This window comes from Pleurodeles waltl, chromosome 6 (assembly GCF_031143425.1).
Source record: "Pleurodeles waltl isolate 20211129_DDA chromosome 6, aPleWal1.hap1.20221129, whole genome shotgun sequence".
NCBI lineage: Eukaryota > Metazoa > Chordata > Amphibia > Caudata > Salamandridae > Pleurodeles > Pleurodeles waltl.
Window position 1 is genome coordinate 1,495,306,068 of NC_090445.1, and position 17,774 is coordinate 1,495,323,841.

Genomic DNA, 17,774 nt, shown 5'->3' on the forward strand with positions numbered 1-17,774 from the left:
ATAGTTTATATTGCTGCACCCACTTCTACCCTTTCTGGGATTAACAGAGTTCTATGCAAAATTTGTTTAAGACTATGCTACGAAAGTTGATCCTCTTAAAGCATTGTTGAAGAAAAATGTGAAATTTGAATGGAGTGTGTTACAACAAGAATCATTTGAACTCTTAAAAAACAAAATTATTCATGCTTCGTTTAAAGCCATACATAGTGGGTAAAGATTATGTAGTGGCTCTGGAGGTAAGCAGTGTGTTTGGGTTCGGTTCTCATGCAAAAAGATAATGGAAAGAAATGGATTGTAGCATATGCTTTGCGTACTATTAATTCATCTGAAGGGAATCATGCTGTAATTGAAAAATAGATATTGGCATGTACGTGAGCTGTTCAACATTTCAGTCAATTCTTGTGGGGAGCAAAATTTACAATTAAAATGGAGCACAAACCTTTAATTAGTATGTTATCAGCGGGGTGGAAGAACATTGATAGCACGTCTTGCTCCTTTAGCTGCAAAATTGCAAGAATATCAGTGCATTGTACAGTATGTTCCAGGTAGAGAAAATATACACGCCGATTGCATGTCACATTTGCTTTTGATGGATGCTTTGGAAATTGAGGATGTAAGTGAATGTGATGTGGCATATACAATTGTTAGGATTTGAAGGATGAGTGTGTGGCTGGTGAATCTTTGTGTGCAATTTCTGAAGCTATGTGGAGAAAATCTTTACAAAAAGATGAGGTGTTGAAATTGGTACGTGAATATCTATTCAAAGGTTGGCCAGATGAGAGGAAACTGAGAGGTGATTTATCTTCTTTTTACAAAGTCAATGATAAATTAATGTTCAATAAGGACACTATTTTGAGAAGTGACAAAACTGTACCTCTGCAAAGTTTGTGGAGGAAATATTTACTTTAGCTCATATGGGACATCTTGGGATGTCATCTACTAAAAAGAGAATTAGAGATTTCTACTGGTGGTCAACAATGGATGACATGATAGACAGATGGGGAAGGGAGTCTGTTCCTTGTGCGGGCAGTGATAAAACTGCTAAAGATTATGTTGTGGAAAATGAATGCATTGAGGCACCTGGTGGTCCTTTGAGAAAGCTGGGGATTGACATAATGGGTCAATTTTCAGTGGTACCAAGAAAATCATCTTTTGCATTTGTTTTGATTGCTTATTTCTCAAAATGGCCAGAAGTAAAAATGGTAGAAAAAGTGGATTCCAAGGTGGCGATTGAATTTTTGGACAAAATCTTTTGTAGAGAAGGTTTATCTGAGGAGATTGTGTCAGACAATGGACCACAATTCATCAGTAGTGAATTCTAATAGTTTTTTCTAGATGTGGTATTACCCACAAAAGGGTATCTAATTTCCATCCCCAAGCCAGCGGCCAGGTCGAACGGTTCAATAGAGTAGAGAAGGAATTTATTCAGTTTGCTGTTAGGAGCGGGTTGTCATGGGTAAAGGCATTACAGGCAACTCTATTAACATACAGGACATCTCCCAATTCTGTTACTGGGGATTCACCTTTCAAAGTTTTACATGGCAGAAGATCTTGATGTTAACTTATTCCTTGGTGGTTGAGAGGGAAGAGACAAGAGAATCATTTAGTGGATGTTTCTGCTGTTAGAAAGAAAGCGAAGGAACTCTAAAAGAGGGTGGCTGGAGTGAGAAGAAATTATCCCAATTCAAAGTTGAGTGAGGGGAACTATGTAAGGATTAAGCTTCCGAATGTAGTTGGGAAAGACTTTCCCAGGTGATCAGAACATAAGAAAGTGGTAGAGGTTTTCAGTAAATCTGTGCATGTGGAAGATGGGAACATTTTGAATTTGAGGAGACTATCAATGTTTAGGTGGAATCTGGAAATAGTTAGAGAACTTTTGGCTAATAAGTCTGACACAAATACTCATTTTGATTTGGAGAACAATGTTTCTAGTAGTCTTCCTAGTGAAAGTACTGGTTCTTGTTTGTGTAATGAAGCAGAAGAGGATTGCATACCAAATTGTTCCAAGAACTTGCAGAGAGAATCTCACCAAACATATCGTAGAAGCCATCATAATTTAAAGCTCCCTGAGAAATCTAAGGATTTTGTAATGGGTTAATATATTATTTATTAGAGTAGGATAATAATTTGCTTTCTTTCTTTCTCTATATTTATTTTCATGGAAATGATGATCATTTCTATCATAGAATTTATGTAAAGCTACATAGGTACAAAATGTAGGGAATATGTATGGTACTTATGTTATTTCCATTATTTTCTTGAAATTGTTGTTATTTATTTTATGGTTGTATTGAATTAATGCACAGTTTTAAGAGTTGGCAACTTGTAGTTTTTTGGTCTACATTTTGGGAGTTGGTATTGTTTAGAAAAAGAAAAGGGAGAAATATATGTGATATTCTACCTGTGTAAAAAGAATGTTGGGAGGTGGAATGTTGGGGAAGGCAGTGAGTGATGGTTGGGAACAGGACCAATCACGGAGGGTGATGAACAGTTGTTAAGCTGCGACCACAATTTAAGTGTTTTACTTTGGATTATCATAGAACCCATCTATGGTCCTAATTCATGTATGCAAGGGTATTGGAGAATTATTTAGGGGGATTTGTAAAAACAGCAATCATTCCCCAATCAAAACCAACCCCATTTTGCAGAACAGTAGAACAACCCTATCAAGATGTAGTTTAGACACATAGGGGCATATTTATACTCCGTTTGCGCTGGAATTGCGTTGTTTTTTTTGACGCAATTCCGACGCAAAAGTAACTCCATATTTATACTTTGGCGTTAGACGTGTCTAGCGCCAAAGTCCATGGAGTTTGCGTCCTTTTTTAGCGTGGACACCTACTTTGCGTTAATTATATGCAAGGTAGGCGTTCCCGTCTAAAAAAGTGACTCCGCAGCATGTGCGCCGTATTTACACACCCGGGCACAATTCACGCCCGGGAGTGGGCGGGTCAAAAAAAATGACGTACAGCCGCTTTTGCGCATTTTTTTAGCGCCTGGAAAAGGCAGGCGTTAAGGGACCTGTGGGCTCGGAAGGAGCCCAGAGGTGCCCTCCCATGCCCCCAGGGACACCCCCTGTCACCCTTGCCCACCCCAGGAGGACACCCAAGGCTGGAGGGACCCATCCCAGGGACATTAAGGTAAGTTCAGGTAAGTATTTTTTTTTTTTTTGTGGCATAGGGGGGCCTGATTTGTGCCCCCCTACATGCCACTATGCCCAATGACCATGCCCAGGGGACAGAAGTCCCCTGGGCATGGCCATTGGGCAAGGGGGCATGACTCCTGTCTTTGCTAAGACAGGAGTCATGTCAATGGGGGTTGGGAGTAAAAAAAAAATGGCGCAAATCGGGTTGCGGCGCAAATTTTGCCTCAGCCTGACTTGCCCCATTTTTTGGCGCCCAAGCTCCATTTTCCCCTACGCCGGCGCTGCCTGGTGTACGTCATTTTTTTTAACGCACACCATACAGCGCCGGCCCCATAGTGTGTTATTTCATGACTGGGATTCTGGGCAGGTAATAGCACCACCAAAAACATTTTGAGTGTAAATTATATAATAATAGAACATTGGTGTAAATGTGGCAGTGGCATGGTGGAGACTGGACAATAGTAACATCTATTATAATGTAAGTGAAAATCAAGGAGGGAAAATGGGGGGACAAGCAAATACAAAACAACGTCTATAAAACCATCAGGAAGACACAATTTCCAAAGGCTCTATTCATATCTTCTCAAGATACACTACAACACACACAGATTCAAATCCTCTCGGGCAGCCATGGAGTAAGACCACAAGACATGCCATTCACAGCACTGCAAATGGATGACATCTAAATCAGCACAGGCAGGAAATAACACTGCTTGCACATAGTTAAACTTTGTAGGAGGCTGGCCTGGTTTGTAGTGGGTACCCTAGGTACTTCCACCTTATACCAGGTCCAGTTATCCCTTATTAGTGAAATGTACTCAGTGTGCTAGCAACTTGGGCTGTTAGAGGTAGCTGTAGCAGAGCAGCTTAGGCTGATCTAGGAGACAGGCAAAGCTCCTGAAATACCACTATAGTTACACAGTACTTATACACAATAAAGGATAGTACTCCGTTTTACCAAAAATAAAGGTTCTTTATTTTAGTGACACAAGGCCAAAAATATCTTAGAGGCAATACTCCTTCTGGAAGTAAGTATTATATACAGTACATACCCTAGTAACCAAAATCAGGTAAGTAAACAATCACAGAATAGTGCAAACAGTAGAAAATACAATAGATTGCAATAGGCCTAGGGGCAACACAGACCATATACTAAGAAAGTGGAATGTGAATCACAAATTCCCCCCTAGGCAAGTGTAGTGTGTAGAGGGGTGCTGGGAGTGTAAGAAAACCATAAGGTGGAGTAAAATACCCCACCTCAGAGCCCAGGAAAGTAGGAGTGAAGTATTACAAGTTTCCTCAGGACACACTACAAGTCATGATAAGAGTTATTGCAAAAACCAAGCAAGACTGCAAGCAACAAATGGTGGATCCCTTGACCTGAAGACCTGTGTAGAGAGTAGACCAAGTCCAGAAGTCGCAGAAGATTCCAGGAAGGACAGGAGCCGCTGCCACCCTAGAAGATGGTGCAAAAATAGGATTCTCTGGTTGGAAGAAGTCTACATAAGAGCACCAAAGAAGATGGCTGCGGGTTCCTGCATGATGCAAAGGATGTCCCAGTTCGAGATGTTGGATGCAGGCGAGATGCAGTGCTGGATTCGTCCAACAAGCCTTGGTTCAAGCAAAGTCACGGTTTGCGTCAAAATTGCACTGCCTGGACCCAGGAGGGACCTGGGGGTCTCAACTCGGACTGAGGAGGCAGAGGGGGCTACCAAAACTGGAGGGAACACACAGATGACCAGGCAGCACCCACGGAGGTCTCAGGACACGGGGACAAAGAAGGTGCAAATTACGGTTGCTGTAGCACTACATAAGAAGGTCCCACGTCGCCGGAGAACAACTCAGCGAGTTGAGTTTTGTAGGATAGCGTGCTGGGGACCTGGGTCAGTTGGGCACAGAGGCCTCAGTAGGTAGAGATGACGCGGTGCACAGGGGTACTGTCGCAAACTCTTACCTTCGCCAAATTTGGACAGCTTGACCTTAGGATAGTCTGGGTCAAAGGGGTCCACCACCTGTGTTCCAGGATCACACTTGCCATCAGGAGAGGAGTCCCAGAGAAATGGTTGTCATCTTAGAAGGTGCAAGCTGGAGCAGGGAAGTGACTCCGTCACTCCACTGGAGATTTCTTTGGTCCTTCTGGTGCAGGGTGAAGACAGGGAGTCCCCAGAGTGGGCACACCTTGGAAACTGTTGCAGTTGCTGTCTGGTGCTGAAGTTGCAGAGTCACAGTAGCCTTCTTGGTTACTTTGTTGCTGGTACAGCAGTTCTAGGAGCAGACTGCGGTTGATCTGAGGTCAGAGGATGAAGTAGTAGTTGCAGAGGATTCTTGCTGGAAACTTGCAAGTAGAATCTGAAGAGAACCCACAGGAGAGACTCTAAATAGCCCTGAGAGGGGGATTGGCTACCTTATCAGGTATGGACCTATCAGGCGTGGTCTCTGACATCACCTGCTGGCACTGGCCACTCAGAGGCCTCCAGAGTGTCCCCACACCTTGCAAAGCTAGATGTCTGAAGTCTGGGACACACTGGAGGAGCTCTGGACACCACCCATAGGGTGGTGATGGACAGGGGAGTGGTCACTCCCCTTTCCTTTGTTCAGTATAGTGCCAGAGCAGGGACAAGGGGTCCTTCAACCGGTGTAGACTGGCTTATGCAAGGAGGGCACCATCTGTGCCCTTCAAAGCATTTCCAGAGGCTGAGGAAGGCTACCCCTCCCCAGCCTGTAACACCTCTTTGCAAAGGGTGAGGGTGTAACACCCTGCTTCCAAAGGAAATGCTTAGTTCTGCCTTCCTGGGACTGAGCTGCTCAGACCCCAGGAGGGCAGAACCCTGTCTGTGAGGTGGCAGCAGCTGTAGCTGCATTGCAAGCCTCAGAGAAGTGGTTTGGCAGTGCTGGGGGTCCATGGTGGAGCCCCCTGGATGCATGGAATTGGCTCCCTAATACCAGATTTGGAATGGGGGGGACAATTCCATGATCCTAGACCCCTTACATGGCCATATTCGGGGTTACCATTGTGAAGCTTCATATAGGTATTGACCTATGGCCCTCATTATGACATTGGCGATAAGTGCCACTTACCGCCATGCTGATTGCCGCCAACATACCGCAGCGGTATACTGCTACGGATATTATGAACCACACATAGAATCCACCACTATAAAGACACACACATACGTCCGCCAGCCCAAAGGTCAGTGATAAACAGGTGGTACCAAAACCCACACTGTAACACCAACAGAAATACACCCACAACATCATGAACCACAAATCACTGCGGTGGTCATTCAACCACAGTAAACCACTGGCAGTACAAACTGGTGCGCTCAAAATACACACAAATACAAAACTACCCCACATTGTACAATTCAAACAACACACACCAGACACCCATACATACACCACACTCACACAAATATAAAACACACACAAACACTATCCACAACCCTTTACAACCAAAAGAATTTGACAAATGAGAGAGAGACAAGCCAGGAGCACCCACTGAATCTGAGCCACAAAACACCATCACCCATACACCATCCAGGCACATCACAGCACGAACCCCAACACATGACCCCACACACAACAATCACACTACACCCATGGCACCACAACAACACCCCAGATTCTCTGAGGAGGAGCTAAGGGTCATGGTGGAGGATATCATCCGGGTAAAGCCACAGCTATTCGGATCACAGGTGCAGCAGACGTCCATTTCTATGAAGATGAAGCTATGGCGGAGAGTCATGGACATGGTCAACGCAAGGACAGCACCCCAGAAGAAGGGATGACATCAGGAAGAGGTGGAACGACCTAAGGGGGAAGGTGTTTTCTGTGGTTGCGAGACACCAGATAGCTGTACAGAGGACTGGCGGTGGACCCCCAACTCCTCCCCCACAACTAACAACATAGGAGGTGCAAGTCTTGGTGATCATGCCTCCTGAGGGCCTGGCAGGAGTAGCAGGTGGACTGGACTCTGGTAAGTCAAATCTTTACAACTTAATCCCCCCCTACCTGCATGCCATGACAAAGTCCTACCCCTACCCTCACCCCATCACTCCGACACCACACATATACCCCACCATCACAACCCACCCATCCCAATACCAGTCCCTGCATGCAACACCAATGCATGGACCCCCATCACAGACCTGCATGGACACCCATCACCACAGCATGCACACTAGTGACAATCACTTAGCCAACCAAATCACAACTCACACAAGCCAAAGCTGCTTTGGTAACAACAACCAGAGAGGGAAACATACTGATGCACAACATGTCACACACAGAAACAATAACTCTGCATTTACATCCCCACAGGACCCCCACACAACTTCACCAAAGAGGAGGTGCCAGCAACATCTAGTCCTCCCCAGAAGAGACCTACAGTGATGACAGCAGATCTGCACGCCTGGATTAGGATGACCATCCTGGCCCATCAGGGACCTCTGGACAGTCGGTGACCCAGCCGCAGTCCCAAACCACCAGAGAGCATCCCCCCTCAGGAAACACCAGCACAGCACCCACCCAGAGGGCCCATCCCTCTGTCCCCAGGACACGTCAATCAGCAGTGTGTCCACCACTACAGGGACCCCAGGCAACCCCACAAACACAGAACAATCAGGGACCTGGGGTCAGTGGCAGTGGGCACTCGGTTCAGGGGAGAGAGGCACAGGACAACAGGGAAGCTGGGAGGACTGCTGTACGACAGGGGGAGGACAGGCCAAGGGAACTGACTCTCCACGAGGCACTCACCAACATCCTGGGTGCATACCACCATTCCCAGGTGACCATGGGCCAGATACTGGCCAAGTTGCAGGAGACCCAGTGGCTGCAGGAGGGACAGTACCTGGGGATTTGAGGGACATCCAAACCACCCTGATCACCATTACAGGGGTGCTGACAGACATGGCCAACACCATGCGGGAGGCAGTGGCACACCAACGGGCCCCTGACACTAGCCACACCGAAGAACAGCCCTCCACCTCTGCCAAAGCTAGTGGACAGAAGGCCCCACCACTGAAACAACAGGCCACCAGCACCCCAACCCCTGCAGAAGGAGAACACCATGCAAAAGGTCCCTGCAATCCAGGCAGAAGCCAGAGAACATTGCCAAGACTCCCGCCAGGAAATAAGGCTCCCCTGATTGTCACCCTTGTGTCCTACTCTGTCACCATGTCCACCTTGAACTGACATTGCTCCACTTCCAATGACCCCTTGGACAATGCACCTGGGATAACAATAGACTTGACTCCATCCCGGACATTTCTCCACCATCACCCCAGCCCATTGTAACACATATTATCAGAGAAATAAACACCCTTGAAACAAATACAAGTATGGAGTCTGTCAATTGATTGAAATATGTATTACTTAAACAAGCTGTAAACATTGCAATTCAAATGTACAGTTATATTTACATAGGTATGACCTGTAGTGGGCAGCAGTCAACACACCAGGAGCCAGAGTGGGGCACAGATATCGGAAAATAGAGATGCCAAAGGGTACAGTAAGTGGCCATAGAAATAGGGGAATCAGGCTGCCATGTACAATGTCCATTACAAAACTGCAATGGAAGGTGAAGTTACAGTGTCTTACCTGTGTGTCACTGGAAGTACTGTTGGATTATTGTAGTTCTGTTGTCCACATCTTCTTCCTCTGCCTCCTCTTTGTCACTGTCCACAGGCTCCACCGCTGCCACACAACCATCTATATGCTCATCCTCCTGCATAAAAGGCACCTGGCGTCTCAAGGCCAGGTTGTGCAACATGCAACGATGATCTGGCACACCTTCTCAGGTAAGTAGTACAGGGATCCACCTGTTGGATGGAAGCAATGGAATCTGGCCTTCAGGAGGCCAAAGGTGAGCTCAGTGATCCTCCTTGTTCGCCCATGTGCCTCATTGCAACATTCCTCTGTCCTTGTCCTGGCATTCCTCACTGGGGTCTGTAGCCATGAGAGGTTGGGGTAACCAGAGTCACCTGTAAATATCGAGGGATACCCGACAGCCACACACTCACCCTTAGGGACAACCCCACACCCATATACCTACATCAAATGGGTGGGGACCATGGTCTCACCTATTAGCCACACCCGGTGCCTCTGGAGTTGAGCCATCGCATATGGGATGCTGCTATTCCTCAAGATAAAGGCATCATGCTCAGAACCAGGATTCTTTGCATAGACATGGGAGATGTATTGGTCCACCAAACACACCACCTGCACATTCAGAGAGTGAAAGCTCTTTCGATTCCTGAACACCTGTTCTTTTCTCAGGGGGGGGGGGCAAAGGCAATATGTGTACCATCAGTGGCACCAATGATGTTGGGGATATGTCCAGGTGCATAGAAATCAGCCTTCACTGCGGCCAAATCCTCCACCTGGGGGAATACGATGTAGCTGCACATGTGTTTCAGCAGGGCAGACAACATTCTGGTCAGCACGTTTGAGAAAATGGGCTGTGACATTCCTGATGCCATGGCCACTGTCGCTTGGAAGGAACCACTTGCCAATAAATGGGGCACTGACAGGACCTGCACTAGAGGGGGATACCTGTGGGGTGGCGGATAGCTGAAATCAGGTCTGGCTCCAATTGGGCACACAGCTCTTGGATTGTGGCCCTATCAAGTCTGTAGGTTTGGATAATGTGCCTGTCCTCCATTGTCACCAGGCCCACCAGGGTTCTGTACATGGGGGGATGTCTCCATCTCCTATTCATCCTCAATGGATGAACTCTAAAGTGAAAAACGGTGAGCAGATGGTCATATTCGAACATATACTCAGATTAATATGCAATTTTTGTTTTACAGAAACAGTGTGTGAACTTGTAAGTCAGTTGATGTGCCTATGTCTAGTGTGATGCAGTTAGGTGCCATGGCCTGTGCCCCCCCTGAAATGGCGCCTGCCTGACCTGTGAGGAGGGACAAGTGGAAATTAGGTAATTCTGTTAGCGTTGCACGGCTTTTCGGTCGGCGATCGATGACCGCCATGCAACACTGCATTGGTTATCATTGGGGCCTACGGGTGCCAGGAGCCAATGGCGATGTACGGCGGCGGTGATGGTACGCACCGAAGCGGGCGTGACTGCCATTTTCTATCTGTTCACTCACTTGCTACCTGACAGGGAGGACCTACACGGCAAGACCTTTGTCTGGAAGAGACCATTGCTAGAGTGTCTGGGGAAAGGGCCCCTGAATTCACTGAGGAGGAGCTGGAGAAACTGGTGGATGGGGTCCTACCCCAGTATCCTTTACTTTATGGCCCTCCAGACCAACAGGTGAGTACACTGTGAGCATGATGTGTGGGGCATGAATGTATGGAGTGCTGTGTGTGTAAGCCTCTGGTGTGGGGGGTGAGGGTTCCTGGGCAGAGTGCAGCATGTATGGTGGTCAATGTCTGTGAGTAAGGGGATGGGAGGGATATGGTGGGCTATGGGTATAACAGTCCGGATGGTATGACTAATCCTTTTCTGCTGCATTTTTCCTGCAGGTCAGCACCCATCAGAAAAAGGGTATTTGGTGTGCCATCGCCAAGAAGGTGCGGACCCTGGGGGTCTTTGCCAGGCGGAGCACCCACTGCCGCAAAAGGTGGGTGGACCCGCTCCGCTGAGCAAGGAAGACAGCGTAGGCCCAGCTGGGGCTGGCCTCACAATGCGGAAGGGGTGCCGTAGTACCCTGACCCCACTGATGTTCCGCATCCTGGCGGTGGCCTATCCAGAGTTGGATGGGCGCTTGAAGGCATCACAGCAACCACAAGGGGGTGAGTTTAGATTCTTGACACGTTAAGGTGTTACCTGGGTGGGGAGTGTGGGCTGTGGATGCCCATAGACCAGGGCGAACATGGCAGGGTATGTTCCATGATGGGCAAGCTCAGATGCACTCCAACCACAATATTGCTAGTGGGCATCTACTACTGGGCAGGGTCCTGTTAGTTTCAGGTGTGCAGCTAATGGCGTTAGGCATTGTACCCCATGGGCTGGTGACTAGCATTGTAACTGGTAGTGCATGGCCTAGTGCATAGGGCTATTCCCTTTGAATTGTATACGCCAACAGTAGTGTTGTTGCTAGCTTTGACCAATTGAAACCTCTATCTCTCCCCCCCTTTTTGTTTTGTCACCCTGTTCTTGTGTGCATTAGCATCATCTGGCGGAGGAGCAGAGGCACCTGCGATGGAGGGAGCAGCATCCCACATGGGCCTGGAGGCCGAATCCACCGACGGTGAGGGCACCAGTGGACGGGGGGTGAGGGGAGCACCATGACAGAGAAAGTAGCGGACAATACCGACAGCGACTCCTCCTCCGATTGAAGCTCCCTGGCGGTGGCGGACACCTATTTGCCCACCCCAACTACTGGTACAGCTGTCACCCTCCGTACCAGCACTGCCCTCCCAGTAGCCCCTCAGCGTGTTTCCCGTGCCCGCTCACCCAGGAGGGCGGGCATCTCCTTCGCCCCAGGCACCTCAGGCCCTACCCAGTCAGCCCTGCTGCTCTCAGTGAGGAGGCTATTGACCTCCTGAGAACACTCTCTGTTGGGCAGTCAACCATACTGAATGTCATCCAGTATCTAGCAGGGCATTTGCAACAAACAAATGCATACCTGGAGTGCATTCACTTTGGCATGGCGGCCCAACAAAGATCATTCCAGGCTCTGGCCAACTCAGTGATGGCAGCCATTGTCCCTGTCTCCAGCCTCCTCCCTCCAACTTCCTCTACCCAGTCCCAATCCCCTCAACCCCAGCCTATCCCAAGCACCCCTTCAGACCAGCATTCACCCAAATCAACACACAGAAGTGGCTCAGACAAACACAAGCACCACACTTCATCCCACAGGCACTCACACAAGCACCATCCAGATGCAGACACACCCACTGCCTCCACTGTGTCCCCCTCCTCCTCCTCATCCACCTCCCTCCCAGTAGTGTCTCCACTCACACCTGCATGCACTACATCCTCATCCACTACCTCCATCACCAGCACAGCTATCACTACACACCCCTCACTGGCAGTCACCAACCCACATCCATACAAACGTCCCCTGTGTCCTTTCCCACTGTGTCTGTGACCCCTCCTCCCAAAGTACACAAACGTAAGCACACAGACACCCAACAGCCATCCACCTCACAACAGCATCCAGCCCATGCACCTGCACCCAAACACAGCAGACACTTCCTACAACCACTCCCTCTTCCTCCACTCCCAAACCTTCACCCTCTACCCACCCCAGTGTCCTTAAGAAGCATTTCCTCTCCACCACTGACGTATTCCCTCCCCTCCCCCCTGTCCTTCACTTCAGGCCATGGTGGCCAGAACCCAGCCCAGCACCTCAGCCACCCAGTCCACGGCCACTGTGGTTTCTGCAGCTACTGCAGGTGTGAGAGGCTCTAAGGAGGCACCCGTCAGCACAGCCAGTGTGCCCGCACCACCTACCAAGGGCAAGAAGGAGCCGCCACCTAGCAAGGGCAAGAAGGGGACACCAACCATCAAGGGGAAGGCGGCACCACGAGCCAGCAAGGGGAAGGAGGCACCACCAGCCAGCAAGGGCAAGAAAAAAACACCAGCTGTCAGAAGCAAGAAGGCACCACCATCTGCCAAGGGCAAGAAGGGGCACACAACACCAGCCATGGCACTTCAGCCGTCCGAGGCTGCAGGGGAAGGGCTGGAGCTTCCCCCCACCACTGACAGTACCGCCATCTGCACCGCCGAGGCCAACACCGCCTCCTGCACAGCGGCCAGCACCGCCACGTGCCCCGCTGCCAGCAGCATTGCTGCCAGCAGCAGCAGCCCCAGTGGGTAGCCGTCCGAGGCTGCAGGTGAAGGGCTGGAGCCTCCCACCGCTACTGACAGCACCGCCACCTGCACCGCGGCCAGCACGCCACCTGCCCCACCACCAGCAGCACCACTGCCAAGCAGCAGCAGCCCCAGTGGCCAGCCGTGCGAGGCTGCAGGTGAAGGGCAGGAGCCTCCCACCACCACTGAAAGCACCACCACCTGCACCGTGGCCAGCACCGCCACCTGCCCCGCCGCCAGCAGCAGCAGCCCCAGTGGACAGCAGTCCCAGGCTGAAGGTGAAGGGCTGGAGCCCCCCACCACCACCACTGACAGCACCGCCACCTGCAGCGCAACTGCCATCCACTGAGCAGCCGTCACCACCGGCGAGCAGTGTGTAGCAGTGACTACATGGGCTGCCGTTCATCCAGGCCCCTGCAACACCTGTCGGTGTGACACCCAGATGAGAGACTGTGACCTTGCCCCATTCAGGATAAAGCACACTGGGCAAAAAACCACTTCCAGAAGCAATGGAAGAAGGCATCCACTCACCCCCTCCTTGGCTGGATGAAGCAAACTGGGCACAAAACCCCTCCAGAACCAGTATAAGAAGGCATCCGCTCACTCCCTCCTTGGCAGGATGAAGCACACTGGGCACAAAGCCCCCTCCAGAACCAGTGGAAGAAGGCATCCCCTCACCCCCTCCTTGGTAGGATGAAGCACACTGGGCACAAAGCCCCCTCCAGAACCAGTGGACGAAGGCATCCACTCACCCCTTCCTTGGCAGGATGAAGCACACTGGGCACAAAGCCCCTTCCAGAACCAGTGGAGAAGCCACCCACTTGAGAGACTGTGGCTTTGCACTCCCCAGGAACAAGCAGTGGGCAAACCACCCACTTGAGAGTCTGTGGCTTTGCACTCCCCAGGACCAAGCAGTGGGCAAAGCACCCACTTAAGAGACTGAGCCCCCTCCAGGCCAGTGGCATTGTACCATCTTCCAGCTGAGGTGCCCCCCCTATTCCTCATCCCCCTTAGGTGCCTGTGTTTTTTTAACCTGATGTCCCTGCAGTGTTCTCTTCGCATTGAGGCAGGAGTCAAGTGGAGCCTTGGCCTATGTGTTATGGCCCTTTGGGCCACAGACATTTTGCAGTGGGCATTGTCCCTCCTTTTGTATATATTGTAGAGCCTCAGTGACACAGTTAAGCACTGTAGAGACACACACATTAGGCCATAAACTATGAGCACTGGGGTCCTGACCAGCAGGATCCCAGTGAGACTGGCAAAAACATACTGACATACAGGTAAAAATGGGGGTAACATGCCAAGAAAGATGGTACTTTCCTACACAACCCCTGCCTAAACGAGGGATAATAAGGCTAACCTTGCCCAGATGATTATTCATTGTCTAAGTGGAAATACCCGGAGAGTCCATCTGCATTGGAGTGGGTACTCCCAGGTCTATGTTCCACTGTAAAGTCCATACCATGTAGGGAAATGGACCACCTCAACAATTTAGGGTTTTTACCTTTCATTTGTTTAAGCCTTAATAGAGGTTTGTGGTCTGTTCGAACAATGAAGTGAGTCCCAAACAAGTAGGGTCTCAACTTCTTCAAAACCCAGGCCACAGCAAAGGCCTGCCTATCTATGGCAGACTAGCACTTTTCTCTAAGGGTCATCCTCCTGCTGATAAAAGCAACAGGTTGATCCAGGCCTTCTGAGTTCAGTTGTGAGAGTACAGCCCCTCACCCTATTTCAGAAGCATCTGTTTGGACAATGAATTGTTTGTAGTAGTCTGGGCTCTTCAAGACAGGTGCAGAGCACATTGCCAGCTTAAGTTCCTCATAAGCTTCTGACAGCTAGCTGTCCACAATACCTTTTAGGCATTTTCTTACTGGTGAGGTCATTAAGAGGGGCAGCAGTGGAGCCATATTTCTTAATGATCCTCCTGTAATAGTGATGCCTAAGAAAGCTCTGATCTGGGGCTGTGTATTAGGGGGAAGCCCAGTCCATAATGGTCGCAATCTTCCCCTGGAGTGGTTCAATCTGTTCTCCACCTAACAGGTGGCCCAGATAAATCACTTTCCCCTGCCCTATCTGGCACTTTGAAGCCTTGATAGTTAAGCCTGCCTTTTGCAGGGCCTTCAAAACTTTCCAAAGGTGGACCAGGTGGTCATCCCAAGTGGAGCTAAATACAGCAATATCATCTACGTATGCTGCACTGAAAGCTTCCAAACCTTGGAGAATTGTATTCACCAGCCTATGAAAAGTGGCAGGTGCATTTTTCAAACCAAAGGGCATAGCAGTGAATTGATAATGCCTCCCTATGGTTGAAAATCCAGTTTTTGGTTTAGCATCCTCTGCCAATTTGATCTGCCAATACTATGCAGTCAAATCAAAGGTGCTAAGATGCTTGGCAGATGCCAGTGTATCTACTAGCTCATCTGCCCCGGGTATAGGGTGAGCATCAGTTTTGGTTACAGAATTAAGATCCGTAAAGTCCACACACAACCGCATTTCACTCTTTCCATCCTTGCTCTGCGGGTTGGGGACAAGCACCGCTGGGCTGGCCCAGGGGCTATCAGAGGCCTCAATAACTTCTAGATCCAACATTTTCTGAATATCTGTTTTAATACAATCTCTGACATGGCCAGGTTGCCTGTAAATTTTACTTTTGGCATGCAAACTGTCTCCAGTTTCAATTGTATGTTCACACCAAGTAGATGTACCAGGTGTGAGTGAGAAGAGTTCATAAAACTGTCCTAGGAGATTTTTATAGTCTTCCTTCTGCTCAGCAGTAAGGCAGTCTGTAAGAACCACTCCTTCTACTAAGCCATCAGTTTCAGTGTTGAAGAAGAGGTCAGGTAGAGGGTCACTCTCTTCCTCCTGACTTCATCTGTGGCCATGAGTAGGGTCAAATCAGCCATGTCATTGGAAGGTTTCAGGCAATTGACATGAAGCACCCTAAGAGGGCTTCTGGCAGTGCCCAGGTCTACAAGATAGGTGACCTCACCTTTCTTTTCCACAATGAGATGGGGTCCACTCCATTTGTCTTGGAGTGCTATTGGTGCCACAGGCTCCAATACCCACATGTTCTGTCCTGGGTGGTACTTTGTCAGGACAGCCTTCTGGCCATGCCATTCCTTTTGGAGCTCTTGGCTGGCCTGAAGGTTTTTAGTGGCCTTTGTCATGTACTCAGCCATTCTAGATCTTAGGCCAGGCACATAGTCCACAATGTCTTGCTTTGGAGGTTTTAAAGGTTGTTCCCAACCCTCCTTAACAGGAGCAAGGGGACCCCTAACAGGGTGACCAAATGGGAGTTCAAACGGGCTGTAGCCCGCTCCTTTTTGGGGTACCTCTCTGTACGCGAAAAGGAGGCATGGCAAGAGGACATCCCATCTCCTTCAGAGTTTTTCAGAGAGTCCCCCGATCATGCCTTTGAGGGTTTTATTAAACCTCTCAACCAATCTATTAGTTTGTAGATGATAAGGGGTGTTGAACTTGTAGGTAAAACCACACTTCTTCCACATTGCCTTGAGGAATGCAGACATGAAGCTACTGCCTCTGTCTGATACAACTTCCTTTGAGAAACCCACCCTGGAAAAAATTCCAAGGCAGGCTTTTGCCATTGCAGGTGCTGTAGTGGTCCTTAAGGGGATAGTTTCTGGATACCTTGTGGCATGGTCCACCACCACAAGGATGAATCTATTGACAGAAGCTGTTGGAAGGTCAAGGGGGCCAACAATATCAACCCCTACCATTTCAAAGGGCACCCCAACTGCTGGCAGTGGGATTAAGGGGGCCTTTGGGGTGCCACTAGGTTTGCCACTGGCTTGGTAAGTGACACAGGAGCGATACAACTCCTTTGTGTCTTCTGACATATGGGGCCAGTGAAAATGTGGAGCAAGTCTGTCCCATGTTTTACTCTGGCCTAAATGCCCAGCCAAGGGAATGTCATGAGCAAGAGTAAGGAGGAATTCCCTGTACTGAAAGGGGATGACCAGTCTCCTGGTGGCACCAGATTTAGAGTCCCTTGCTTCACTATAGAGGAGATTATTCTCCCAGTAAACTCTGTGGCTGTCATTGACATCCCCATTCCGCTGTTTAACAGCTTGCCATCTGGGACCCTCCAATATGGGACAGGTTTGCTGTGCCACACTCAGCTCTTCCCTGGCAGGCCCCCCTGCACCCAAAAGCTCAACAGTATCAGCTTCCAGCTCCTCTGGTGTAGGTTTTGCACAGGGAGAGAATTTCTCTTCCTCAAAAGGGGAATCATCTGTGGAGGGAGGGATAGTGGACTAGGATTTTCCCTTCTTACCCCTAGTTTTTGGGAGCACTTGGTCCATTATTCCAGGATCCAAGTTTCCCTGTCCTCTTTGCTTCTTGGCCTGAGCCCTGGTAAGAGCAAAGTTATGCCCCCGAATGTCCAGCATTGCTGCATAGGCCTCCAACTCCACTTCAGCCCACGCTGAAGTCTCCAAATCATTGCCTAGCAGACTTTCTATAGGTACATCAATGGCTACCTCAACTTTCTTTGGACCAGTAACCCAACCAGTTAAGATTTGCAACAGCAATTGAGTGGCTAACAGTGTTGCTATGGGCGTCTGTCACTTGGTACTGATGACCAAGTAGGTGCTGCTCAGGGGCAACTAGTTTGTCCATCACCATTGTGACACTGGCACCTGTGTCACTGTAGGCCTCAACCTGAACACCATTAATCAGGGGTAGCTGCTTGTATTTATCCATATTAAGGGGACAAGCAACTAAAGTGGCGAGACTAAAACAGACTCAGTTATCTCACTAATTAGACAAACCCCATTTATGTTACCAATGGTGAACCCAGCTACACCCTTTGATTGTCTATTAGTA